Consider the following 11464-nt stretch of genomic DNA (forward strand, 5'->3'; position numbering starts at 1 on the left):
TGCCTCCTCGATAAGGTAGCTCGCTATAAATAAGTGGGAAGATTTCTTTGGAACAAGTGACCTGTAATTCTGCATTCAGTAGAAATTGCTAGCTAAGCGTTGAACCTCCCCGGCCTCATCCGTAGCTGTTGTGTTGTGAATTTGAAGGATAGCGTTTGCTTTTACGCTTAATTTCTGAAGTTGGCATCCCCACGGCACGCGTCCACGGGTGGGACTCCCTCCGCGCGGTGTCCGTGGGTTATCCCGCTGTCGGTGGGGAGCGTGTTTAAGAACCAAACCAACCAAAACACTAGTGTAGGGGAAGGACCAGATTCGTGGTGTTCAGTGGCACAGAAAGCAGGTAAGTAAAGCACAGTGTTACGTTTGCGAAGTTTCAACTCTTACACAGACACACACAGACACCGACACAGCTTGCCCGACTTGCTCAGTTTGATGTAGTTCTGCAAAGGAAAAATGACAGCGTTTTACACCACCAGGCTATTTATTTTAATTGGAACACTTTGCTTGTTTCAAATTGGACAGATCGAAAATTTGGCAGCAGCTTCCGTGAGTTTATTTCCACTGAGATGTTTTCACCTGCCTTACCAAGATCATTCTCAGTCTACTTTTTTAAGCTCTACCATAAACTTAAATTATTGAAAATTTATTAATTGCTGACTATATAATAACCTTTGCTTGTATGTAACCGAATGGTTTTAAGAGCCAACATTTAGAGTATGACAATGGAGCTGAACAGTTTTTAATGCGCAAGCAGTTCTGTTCTTGTGTATGACTTGTAACCTTAATTTACTGTGTAAAGATGGTTACATTATTTCCTTAGCTTTGTTTGTTGGAGACAAATATAGAATGCTTGTTTGAGTATGTCAAAACATAATCTTATCTTGTGGATTTTTATGTTAATGTATTATACGAGCTATATTTTTCATTTGCCCAGAAAGACAGCTTGTATAACGCTTTTGAAAGTTTTTCCGCTCTGTAAAGTCTTTAGAGCTGACAGTCCTGTTAGGTTTGTTTTAATCTTCATGCTAAAGTGTCAATGGTGGTTTTGTGAACTGGTCAGAAATTCACAGGTCTTAAATGTTTTCGGGAAATTTATATTGGACACTGCTCTTTGTCTAGCAAATAAAAGATGTTAATATATTCCTGTTACTGGCATGTGCACGACTGTTATTAGAAGCCACTTTATCATTTTCCTGCTTTAAATAGAAATGTCTATTTATGAATTCTGCTTGTAGTTTTTTCACAAATAAAATAGTAAAATTTAATTAAACCTGAAAGCTCTCTTTTTTGGGAGATGCCAGTATCCAGAGAAAGCGGAGAGTCCTGTTGTTGAAGCAGTTTGTCGGTCTGTACATCTTGTCCGTGAGCTGCCGCTCGAGCACCCCACTTCTGCAAACACCGGGTTGTGCACACAGAAAGCTTCAGTCGAGCGGGTTAATCCAGTTTGTCCCCTGGGACTGATGACGTGCGGAAAGTTTGTGGTGGGTGTGTCTGCAGAATTTGGGTTCTGGTACTTGGAAAGAATCATTTTTCCCCTTTCTGTAGCTGCAGAAGCAGCGAGGCTTAGTGCAGAGGAATTCTAGTGAGAGCCCTTGGGAGTTCCTTCGGCTGTCTTGCGCTAACGAGCTCCCATGAGTAAAATTAATAAAAGTTAATTGAGAGCCTAATTGTATTTTTGTAGCATAAAAATACTGGTATTTTGCAAGCAGTATTTTGGTCCTCTGCCTAGGAAACCAGGTGATGTGAACTACTGTGGTCTTTCTGGTTCGTATTTTTCCCCCGCCCGAGGTGGGAGGCATGTGATGTCGCTGCTCAGGTAGGAAGTCGAAATTTGAAAATGAAGCAATAGTTAATGCAAAGGGGAAAAACATCTTACTCTGGAGCTTTTTCTCAGGAATATGGGGACAGTTACTAAATTAAAAACCATTTGGATATTTTTGTGTATGCTGGGGGAAGCGTGTGTTACAAGTAGAGGTCGGTTTAAAAAAAAACACTGGGCAAACAGACTCTTAAAGGCTTTCAGCCTCAGTTGGAAAGGATTCAGAATCCGTTGTGCCAAGAATAAGAAGAAACAGGAAAGGTAGTGGTTGTTCTACAGACCCGAAAAGCACTTGCTTGGCATGCTGGACGTGCGGGTAGAGAAACAGTCCTTCCCTCGAAGAGCGTACGGTCCCAGTCCTCAACCTGCAACCAGCCGAAGGCGCCGGGGCAAAGTGGCGAAGAGCTGCGGGAGTGGAGGAGATGGGCGTCATCTTCATCGGCATCCGCCTACTTCATCGCCGGGGGAAGCTCGGATGGATCCAGCGAACGATTTCCATGGCAGCGCCGGTACCTGCCGAGCCTGCCCGCTTACCGCTCCAGGTAGCGGGGTTTTGGTTTGCCGGTCGCTGGGAAATCCCTCGCCTTGGAGCCGGGTGAGCTGCGGAGTCGGCCCTGCCACGGGGGAAGGAGGCTGAAGGCTGCGGGGATAAGGGTACCCGAGGCTGCTTCAAGGTGTGTACTGGACTATGTGTCGTGTTGAAAGGCTTGGGTTTGGTGCCTATAGGGAGTACAGAAGGAGCTGCGGAAATGAGGATGGGGAAATCTACTTCATGGCTCCTTAGGGTTTTGTAAACTTGTTTCTGGGCCAAACAGTCAATTGTTTTAAGACTTGAAGGTGTCAGAAAAATCGGCACCCATTCATGTAACGGGGGGGAAAAAGGGGAAAAAAACCCCTCTCCTCCTGTGAGGCTAATTTTTTAAACTTTTAAAATTTAAATCTGAACATAGCTCCTTTGCAGTTCGAGGGCAATTAAAATGAGATGTTGACACCCTGCAGTGTGGAAGGAGCTTTAGAAACCCACAGCAGGGTTATGCCTGTTCCTTACCCGCCAGACATGCAGCCCTCGCAGCCTTTGGCTCCGCGTGTCCGGCAGCGATTTCGCTGCATTTAAAGGACGACGGGAGTTCCCAGAGGCCAAAGCAAAAGTTGTCTGCAAAAGACGTGACGGATGTGACAAACGGCCGTGCTGGTCCAGCTGCATCCCACGGAAACAGGAGCGTCCCGTGGGATACAGTGCCGAGTGCTGTGCTGAGTCAGGAAATCGCCCTGAGACAGGGCTTGTGTTTGGATCCCAACTGTGGGCAAACTCCTTCCCATCTCAGGGGCAGCTACATCAAGCAGAAATTGCAATTTCTCCGCGATTGCAGAGCTGCTGCCTGTCTTTCCTTGTTTGCATGGCCGGCAAAACCCCCAAAGTCCCAAAAACCTGGCTGGAAAACTGGGTGCCAATTACAGCGGGAGAGGGGTGTGAAGACGACGCGCTGCTGCGCGTGTGGCTTCCAGTGTGGGTTCGTTCAAGGTGCAGATGTTTGGCTTCAGGCAAGCGTCTCGCCTTGCAGCAGGGTGGACAGACTGCTGCAGCCCCATTTATTTGGTGGTTTAAATGGAAACCTGAGTCTACAATGTCTTAAAGGGAGTAGAGCTGCGGAAACTTCACTTGTGATTCACAAACTGAAATGCTTAAAATAAAAACCCACCAAAACCCCTCCGAAAAACTAGCATGAAGGCTTCTCCACGTGAATCCTTGTTTTGCAGACTTCTTTTCTTCTTCTTCCCTGAGCTGCTTTCCCTTCTCCCCTCCGGAAAAAAAAAAAAGAAATTAAGTGTACAAAAGCGGTAGATTGCATTTCATGCATGTGCTATTTGCTAGTTTCTTAAATCCCCTCCCGGTGCTCCGGATTCACGGGGAGGACGCCGTGGCTGTGCAGGCTCCGAAGGGAAGACCGGGAGGAACAGCGCAGGCTTGTGGAAAGCCAGCAGGATCTGGAAGGAAGAGGGAGAACGGCTGCGATCTGCAACACCTGGACTCCTTCGTGGCTCTTGTAATAAGGACAGGGAAACATCAGGTCTTTCTGCCTTTCTTTTTCTTGGCTGTTTCTTTCTGGAATATTTACGTGCATAAATCTTGCTTGTCTTTTTGCTCTTGCTGTCGGTAGGTTTGCAGTTTTCCGCCTTACAATGGCTCGTTGCTTGGTGTTTGTATGAAGCCCTTTTCTAGACAGGGTTGAGGGTGATGCTGAACCTGTCTAATAGGAAGACATTGGGAACAACTTCTGCGGTGTTTTCTCATTGCTGGTGTAGGTGTCTCCTCAAAGAAAGAGCTGCATGCAGAAATCAGCAACAACATCAAAAGGATCTTTCAGAAATTCCTAATCAAAGCATTTCAAGCCACACCAGCACAATTATCCCGCTAATGAAATTCTCCTATGGGAGCTTGTAACAGTGAAGAGCACTCTCTACCTAACTCTGGTTTTCACCTGATACTAACGTTGAAGCTAGAAAATGGTGTCCTCCTGCAGCCAGGTCATCTCATACTGCAAATCTCACAGCACTGGCCTGAAGTCCCCTGCTGCCCCTCAAACGGGGATCGCTCTTCGCAGAGCAGTAAGTGATCTGGCAGCCCTGGCTGCGCAGGGTCCGGGGGAGGCAGGAGCCAGTTATGCTTCCTAGATGAGGAATCAAGAAACAAATACTTCTTTGTTCTCCTCTATGTCTCCATACCAAAAAAAAAAAAAAAAAAAAAGAAATTGCTCTCCACCATGACTATTTATTATTTCCAGGATCCTGAAGATTTCATGACTTTCTAATGTTTCTAATTTTTTTCCCAACTTCTTTTTTTCAGCATTAGGAGTTGTCAAAAGTGTTCCGACATACTTGAGAGGCCGCTGCAGCACGCACATCACCTCTTCTCCAAAACCATCCTGAGAAGGGCGTAAAACTGCGCAGTAACTGGTAGAAAATCACGGCGTGAGAATCCCCGTCGCTCTGCCTCCCCTGCGTCGGCAATCCTCCCCTCCTCCTCCTAGCAGGTGAGGCAGAGGCGTTCAAAAGCCTGTAACGCCGATAGCGTTCACTTAAATACCGTGAAATTCCCAGTGTAATACACGCTTGATAACAGCGCATCAAAAGCTTTTAGGAAGTATTAATTGGCCACAGCTACTGGGGCTGGCCAGAGTTGGAGAGAGGAGGTCTGAAGTGTTTAAGCTGCCGTAGGTTGTTCTCAGGTGTTGGAAAAAATGAGTTTGGGAGATGAATTTGGGTACGAAATATCCCTGTGAGCAGGAGGAAGCTGGCGTGCTGCAGAAACAGCACATGGTTGCCCAGGTAAGAAGAATGGAGGTGACTAAAGCGGGTTTTTGTTCCTCCTCAAGCTGTGTTGTCAGGGCTCGATGATTCATGTTGCCTGGGAGGTTTGGCGTGGAGTTGGCAGGAGGAGGTTTTTGTGTGTGTATGTGTATTTTAGGAGGGATTAAAGCTCGGAGTAGTGTAGGGAAGCAGAAGAGCCACTGAGATTTTAATTCTGCCTTCACCCAGAAATTAATACCTATCTAATACATACAATCTATAATATATAATCTTATACATAGATATATGTATGTTAGACTTTACGTAGGTTGTAGAGTCATTCTCTGTGACGGGCTAAAGACGTTGTGAAGTTTAAAATCGTGACTTGTGAAAAGCCGTTCCTAACAGGGCTTTACTCTCTCATCGACTCTCTTGAGGAATCGCCAGCATAAGCCAAGTATAAACAGGGCCAACAGTCCCTCCCACCCCGTTTAGGTGGTTATTACTGTCTTACTCTGCAAATCAGCTTCACCAGCAAGTAGGCTGTCTCCCTCTGTTCGTACGCTTTACCTCCCAATGGGGTTTGTAAAAATAAGATGAAGAGAGGGCAAAAACCGCGTAGTTCTCAGTTAAACTCATTTCTTTCTGATCCAAGAAAGACAAAAATTATGGAGCGGCAGGAGGAACCTGGGTAGGGCTCGGGGCCGATGCTACTCTCTGGGAGGGTCAATTTATTTATACATCCAGATGTTTTTCCCAGATTTGAAGAGATGTCCATCAGCCTCGAGCCTCCCAATGGCTGTTGGAAGAGGCTCGAGGAGCCTGGATGGCGACGCTGCCCCGCAGCTGGGGGAATCCCAGGGGATGCCTCCGCCCGGGAGCAAACGACTTGCATCTCGCAACATTTCTCACGTGCGTACGTGCCTGTTCTTCACTCCCAGCGAGGAGAATCCTCTGCAATCTCCAAATCTCCCTGCGCAGCCTTTGTGAGAGGCCGAGGGCTAGGGCTGCATCCAGGCGTTAACAAGCCCGGCAGCAGGGAGCCTGCGACAAGCCCGGCAGCACCCCGCAAGCCCGGGGCTTGCGCTCGCTACCGGGAGGCGGCGGGATGGAAATGTGTTTAGCTGCTCCCGTTGTTCTCCTTCTGCAACCGAAGTTCTCTTGGTGTGAAGTTAAGGCAGGAAGATGTGGACTGGAGTTCACAGAATCACCAAGGTTGGAGTTGTGGAAACAACTGCCTTTTTGCCTGGAAAAGGAACACGGTCATCGCCGGGGGGGTCGGAGGGTTGCCGCGGCGTGATGGCTGTGTGACAGCCCCTGGCAGCGACCTAACCGGCAGTCACAACGGCACGGCGAAAAACGAGTGACGGGAAACTCCCGTGGCTGCCAAGGCTCCCGAACCGTGCTGACACTCAGAGGGGAGAGAGCCTGGGGGGGAGCGGGAGCGGCGGGTGCACGGCGAGGCTGGCGGGGGTGCCAGCTTTTGGGAATCGCGTGCAGGCTGGCGGCTCCGACTCATCCCGGCCGCTGCCCGCGTGGGCCGCCTGCACCTTCCCGCGGCTCCCCGGAGGGTCTGCCGTGCCCCTCGGCCCCTGCGGCGCGAGCAGGCCGCCTTCCGAAGCAGCAGGAGAGGAGCCTGAATTCGGCGGCTCCATGCTGCCGCGTCGCTCCAGGGACCGTGGAGCAGGCTTGGGGAGCCGGCCCCGCCGGCCACCCCTCGCCAACAGATTTGCCAACCCTTACACTTGTTTCCTGCATCAGTTTCTCTCACCGAGCAGCATCGGCTATGCTTTTGGGCCCTTCTATCCTCTCACAAGTCCTGTTAGAGATGCCAATTGTCATTTTCTTTCCGCGCAAAGTTATAAATCCCGCAGATTTATATATCCAGAGTCTTCATCAATCAAAAGATTGAGTTAAAGGAAATGAGTTGGAACAACTGGGAGGTGCCTCCGCGATTCCCCTGCCCGGGGAGCTGAGGGACGCGCGGTGTGTGTGCGGGTCAGGGCTGGCTGGGCGCGTGCAGGGATGGAGATGAGAGCAGCCATGAGCCCATACGCACTCTTGCAGAGACGGTGATTCCCCTGAGCTGGCTGTAGTGGGCTCACCGTGCTCCGCCTGTCAGCCAGACAGCTGTAACCAGGGGAGAAAAGGGTTTTTTTTATATATGGAGGAGGACTGCAGGCGAGTGGCCCCTTTCCACCCCAAATCTGTGCACCGGCTGAGGAGCAGGAGCTGCAAGGAGCAGGACACGGAGCCTTAGACCCCTGGTCTCCCTCCTGAAACCAGGAGACACTAGACCACCATCACTCCTAGTCTTGCGGAGGAGCCTGTAATGAGTCACTTGAGTTCTTCTCGCTGATGTGTTGGCTATCGTATTTTACACACGGTTAGGAGTTAACGTCTCTCTGCAAGAAGAGGGTCTGCGCCTTGCCCTGCGGGACAAGGGGAGGTGTTTTCCCAACAGCAGATTAACACCTTATTTGTAGCGAATTAATGACTCTTCTGGTGCTTAACGGGTTCTCCTGCAAGTTGAGTTTGCCAAAAGGGTGTTAGTGTTCCTGAAAGTTGGGAAGTTGGAGCAGATCTCAAATATCACTGGATTTAAGCAAGGGTGTTGTTTTCCTCACCTTTACCCAGTAGTAACAACAATACTCAGCATCTGGACTAGGGTAAACAGTGGGGACGTTTTATTTAAAACCTCTGCGTTTGGCTGATTTCCAAGTCACCGGAAAAGATGGAGAGTATCTGCTCCTGCAGGGACAGTGACTCGGGAGTCCGGAGCCGGTGACACCGCTGTGAATTCCTCTCCCGGAGCGGAGGGCGAGGAAGGCAGGCTGCCTCTCTGCTCCAGCCATCCCTGGGTTGTCATGAGCCTTTGGACCTTGAGATGCTCCTGCTGAGGCTTTCACAAGCTGCGTCTTGTGATTTTGGCCAGTGCAAGTAATGCCACTTGGGAGCCTTAAAACACCGGGGAGGCGGGGGAGGCAGAGCTCAGCCTGCCAGCTCTGTGTGCATGTAACCATGCTATCCAACAGATTTAAAAAAAAATAATAAAATAAACAGCGGTGCTCTTACCTCAGGCTATCCATTAGGAGTGTGATTTAGTGCAGGGAGGGCTATAAAGGCAGTTGATAAATCTTTTGTGCAGCACAAATAAGATCTCTTATGGGGGGAGAACAGGCCCTGGATAATGGGGGAAGGAGGGAACAGCCCTTGCCCCCTTGTCTAATTAGGCTGTTCAGGAGAAGTTAATAAAAGAAATAGATCTGGAAAGACCAAATCTTCACAGCCTTAGGAAGGACTTCATCCCCTTAAATTATGAGGCTAAGACCTCATTCAACAATACTTTGAAGGAGATCAACTGGCAGCGCTATTCACGGCGGCTGAGGGCTCAGGCTCCAGCTCTGCGTGATTATGGCACCTTCTGAAGAGCTCGCCTCTATTCCTGTTGAATGCTACTATTTTTATCCTCCTTAAATTCTAGAGGGTATTTCCAAGTGGGAAGCAGAGCAGAGAATAGCAGATCTTAACTCTGCTCTGTGTAACAATTTCTGTAAAAAGGATGGAAATAGCTTATATCAATTTTTGATACCACCAGTGACACACCACCCACCCCCAGCCCAGCAGACCCCTCTCGTCTCACCCTTCCCGGGGCTCCACTCGCCTTTGTATGGTGGGGAGCGCTTTGATCCTTTCCCCATATGGGAGGCAGAAGTGCAGAGGGACTTAATTAGGTGCAATTACCTCATGCTGGAGCAGCCGGGGTAGTTGGCGTGAGGTCAAATAGGAAATCTATGGCCCACTGGGGCCAAAAGTGTATGTGTCCTGAGATCCCTCAGCTCTTGTGCGCTCTCCTGCTGAGCTGCGAAAAGCTTGAAGCTTTGCAGCGTAACACCCCGAAAAGGCTGGAGAGCTCAGGGGTGAATGCTGCTGACGCCCGGGTCGCTGCTGGAACTGTGGGGCGAGGGGAGCGGTTTGGGCAGAGGGTGAGACGGGATGGACCCCGCTGGGAAACTCAGGCTGGGACCGAGCATCATGCGAGGGGGCAAATAGGGATCCATGAGACCCTGTTTTGGTTTGTGAACGTGGCCATGCAGGTTTGGATGCTTAACGGGGCTTTTCTCTTGTGCCTACTCCCTTCTGCAGCCTTGGTTTTTACTTCCCTACATGCTCAGGTTCTCCAAAGCTGCCGAGCACGGTATCGGCTTAGTCTTGTGCTGGGCGGAAGCATCCTGCTTCACTTGAACATGAAATATAAATCAGAGATTAAGTGAATTATTGTGCCATGCTGCTGCTTGGGCAATAGGGAGTCTTTAAATCAATCAGCCCCCAAATAAATAAATAAATGTGCAGCAGACATGCTGGAGTGCATGTCTGATTCCTATCAGAGGCAGTAATTCGAGTCAGATGCTTGCAGTTTCTCTGCATCCTGGTCTGCGTTACCTGGGCTGCTGAAGTCGCATGAGACACAAAGCAAAATTTTTCCCGAGCTTTTGTTATTGTTGCCAAAGAAACCGTTTCATTTGGTTGCCACGTGTACAGCGAATCTGGTTCAATCCACCTGGATATTGAGGGCTGAAGGGTTCGGGAAGGGTCTGCAGCGCGCCCGTGATGCTGACCCTGCGGAGGGAGTCGGGAGCTGGAGGAGGAAGAGTGGGTGCTGCTCCTCAGCGTCCCGGACGGCTTCTTGTGTTTGACATGCACGAACATCTGTGGCAGCGAGGACACCCGGTGAGCCGAGGCTGAAGGAGCTCCTCATCCCTCAGACACCTCTGGACATCGCCCCGGGGAGCAGCCCCGCCGCTGCATGAGCCCGGCTGGAAGAGCCCTCCAGCCTCGGGCACTTGAAAGACTCCGCTAGCTTTCCTCTCAGCCCACGCTGGCGCTCGGGAGAGAGACGTTTGAAGCGTTTGATCTTTCCGGGCTGCCACATCCCTCCCGCAGGTGCTGGACCCCGGAGCGCGGCTCCCCGGGGGTCTGCGTCTGCCGGGCATCCTCCTGCTCCCGCCTTGGCTGGGCCGGGGCATCGCCGGCACCGGCCGAGCGCGTCCTGCGTGCAGCACGGGTGCTCAATCCCGGTTGCTGCGCAGCCCTGGGGATGGCTCCGACACCAGCAACGCATTTGTGCAGATGAGCCTGGGCTGGGGGTCAGCCAAAAGCTGCAGAGGGGACGGCGGCGACAGGAGCTGCGCTAGCCAGGGAGAGCCGCGGCTGCGCGGCCGGCCGTGCCGCCGGGAGGGCGGCACTGGGGGTTCAGTCCCTTTTCCGGGGCAGCTTCAGTCGCCCGCAGGCGGGCCTGGGCCCCTCTCGCCAGCCCCTCGGGCTGGAGGTGCACCCCACTTTTGGACTGCACTGGCGCTTCGCTCGCGGCTGCGACGCTCTGCCCTCGTGCGCGCCCGTGGGTGCTGCTGTGTGCGAAGGTAAACGAGCCCTGAGCCGGTACGGGGCTGCTGGCACGGCGGGGCTTTCCTTCGCACCGTTTCATCTGTCCTGAACGGACCTGGCAGCATCATTCCAAGATGATGTTATTTCACTGAGACAGGTCCTCCTCTTCCTTGAGTTACTCCAGGAGCGTGTTGAGACTGAACCTTGGACCGGTGAAGCTGATGTTTTCCCGACATCTTGCAATAGAAGATAAAGCAATTGCAACACTGGAGATTCAGCCTGGGTTTCCAGAGCTTTAGCCCTGGGGGAAAACTGAACTGATGCACCAGTAAGATTTTTGTTTTCTTTTTTAACCTCCAATTAAGATCCCAAACTAATAAAGATCAATCAGTTAAATGTACCCAGCACATAATCCTGTGCCCTGTGTTAAGACAATCTATATAACAAGCAGGTATGCTGATACACGTAGTCGTGCTGGATGCGCATGTTGTTTGCCCAGCCAGACTGTAGCAGGTCCACCTCTCAGGCCTGCACTCCTTGGACGGCGATGTAAATCCTTCTTCGCAAATCATTGACCCAATAGGTCATAAAAGTTCCTTTATGGTCTGTCGAGACAAGCTAGGTTCTTTACGTGCACCCTAAGTCAGCACAGTAAAACTTTTATGGTGTTTTTAATAACAAGAGCTACTGCACATGAACAGCAACTAATTTTTAAAGCCTTGGTGTTTCAGCTGAGATGGGTTTTTTTTTCTCCCCCCTGTGTTGGAAAAACACTTAGGTCAGTGCTTTCAGAAGTCAATGCCTGGAGCTAACCTCTTTGCCCTGTGGTGGTCTAATTTCTGCAAATACTGAGCATCCCCTGAAAAGAACTTCTGAAAACCAGGCTGCTTTTCTGGTAGCATCTGGGCAAATGGAGAAGCTGAACTTCACATTTTTAAAATATTTGGACCTTAAGCTGTGCTGTGACATTAT

Source organism: Phaethon aethereus (assembly GCF_964289735.1).
Source record: "Phaethon aethereus genome assembly, chromosome: 11".
NCBI lineage: Eukaryota > Metazoa > Chordata > Aves > Phaethontiformes > Phaethontidae > Phaethon > Phaethon aethereus.